The sequence below is a fragment of the Lissotriton vulgaris genome, chromosome 7 (assembly GCF_964263255.1).
Source record: "Lissotriton vulgaris chromosome 7, aLisVul1.2, whole genome shotgun sequence".
NCBI classification, from domain to species: Eukaryota; Metazoa; Chordata; class Amphibia; order Caudata; family Salamandridae; genus Lissotriton; species Lissotriton vulgaris.
Genome location: NC_141695.1, coordinates 1,362,109,463 through 1,362,111,312, shown reverse-complemented (window position 1 = coordinate 1,362,111,312; position 1,850 = coordinate 1,362,109,463). Strand labels below are relative to the sequence as shown.

The 1,850-nt window shown below is 47.6% G+C and overlaps 1 non-coding gene across 1 annotated transcript; it reads left to right on the top strand.

Annotated features, from left to right (window-relative positions):
• Window positions 1-1,577: 1,577 nt before the first annotated feature.
• TRNAR-CCU (transfer RNA arginine (anticodon CCU)) lies at window positions 1,578-1,650 on the top strand. The gene has a single exon. It is a non-coding gene; the product is annotated as a tRNA-Arg (tRNA).
• The last annotated feature ends 200 nt before the right edge of the window (window positions 1,651-1,850 follow it).

Here is a 1,850-nt window from a genome sequence, read left to right as displayed (position 1 = left end):
CAGGCGCGGTGCGTCCATTGGGGCGTAGGGGCATAGCCCCACTAAGCCCCATGGACCCACCGCGTCGTCACTAAATTACAAATACAAATATTGAAATAATCGCACTACCTGTCGGCCGGGAATCCGGGAGGCACCCAACTTTTCCGGAGTGCGCAGGGGGGGTTGGATGGGCCTGCTGCAGCTGCGCAAGTGGATTTTTGGGCAGAAACTAGCACGCGCATGCGCAGATTGTTTCCCTGTGAATTCCCCCTTAGAGAGAGGACCAGGGGGCGGGCCGCAGCCCCCGGGGTTGCACAGGGCGACTGGGCGAGCAGTCATGGTGCCCCCCCAGCCAACCTGGCGCTGCATACAGCGCCAGGATTGGCTGGTCAATACATAGCCCGGGTACATAACCCCCTGTCTGGGGGGGCAGAGCCCTCTCCCTCCCTCGTACTGCGGCTTCTGTTTGTTTATGGGGTTTTATTGAAGACCTGACCTCTGATCTGACCGGACCCAGGAATACTTAAGAGGGCGACACTGCGACAGTCAAGTCCCGAAGGAACGGCTCGCCAGGGAGACCCGGCGTTCACACTCAGGTATGATCAGAGTGCTGCTAGGAACACTGTTTACTAAACGGGTTCACTGTAGTAGTGTGCACTGAAATCCATGAGAAATATAGCTGATGATTTGTATTTATTATGCCGCAGTAGCAATTGCCAGTTAGGCAGCACAGGTTTGCTCATGAAATGTGGAGAAACAAAAGTAAATACCTGATTAACGCATTAAAGAAACAATGTACTTCTCCTTATAGGAAGTACCGTTATGCACGCGCTTGGAATGGCGTTTTTTGGCGCGCTGCTAACAAATGAGTGTAGCTTTGTCGGCCATCTAACTGTTCTAATGACTCATTTTGGTGCCCTCATTTAGACTCGTTTTGCTGCCCTTCTGAGACTCGTTTTGCTGCCCTTCTGCCCTCATTTCGACTCGTTTTGCTGCCCTTCTGCCCTCATTTAGACTCGTGTTGCTGCCCTTCTGCCCTCATTTAGACTCGTCATGTATCTTATTTTGTTTGAATCTTATTTTGTTTGAATCTTCCGTCTCATGCACTGCAGCGTAATGGATTGGTTAACCGATTCCAGAACATTCTATTGACTCAAACTTTAAGCATCCACAGCAGTAGTGTTTTGCACCTGACCGTGAAAATATTTATATAAGATTATATGTTATTTATTCACTCGTCCAGGCACAAATCGTAACTATATACCGCACAGGTACATATACCACCAGTGGCCCGATGGAGATGCCTTCGTCTAAAACAGGGATCCATCTGGGGGTGAAAAAAAATTGCTTTTATGGTTGTGTATCCAATTTTGCTGGGGTCTTCACTCTTAAGCACATTACGGCTGAAACGTGAGGATTAACCGGTTCACGTAAACGCTGACATTTCAAACTTTAATCATCACAGCACGGGTATTTTTGAAGATTGTATATTTTTGTTTCATAGAGACAAGTGTGTAGAACATTCAGTTCGAGGAGGAAGTACGTGTAGATGAATGGATTCTGCCTTAAACAGCCCCAGTTGGATTGTGTTATAAGCAGCCCCAGTGGCCTAATGGATAAGGCACTGGCCTCCTAAGCCAGGGATTGTGGGTTCGAGTCCCATCTGGGGTGGAGTAAATATGTGTTTTTTGCAGTTTTCGAGTCCCATCTGGGGTGGAGTAAATATGTGTTTTTTGCAGTTTATAAGCAATCAGATGTTGTGTGTTTTAGATTTGAGGCCTGGCTTCAAGTCGATTTTATCCAAGGGGGAAAGCAGCTGCCATGAATAAGGTTTTGCACTCTCAACGTGACCTCATGTATGACATTATATA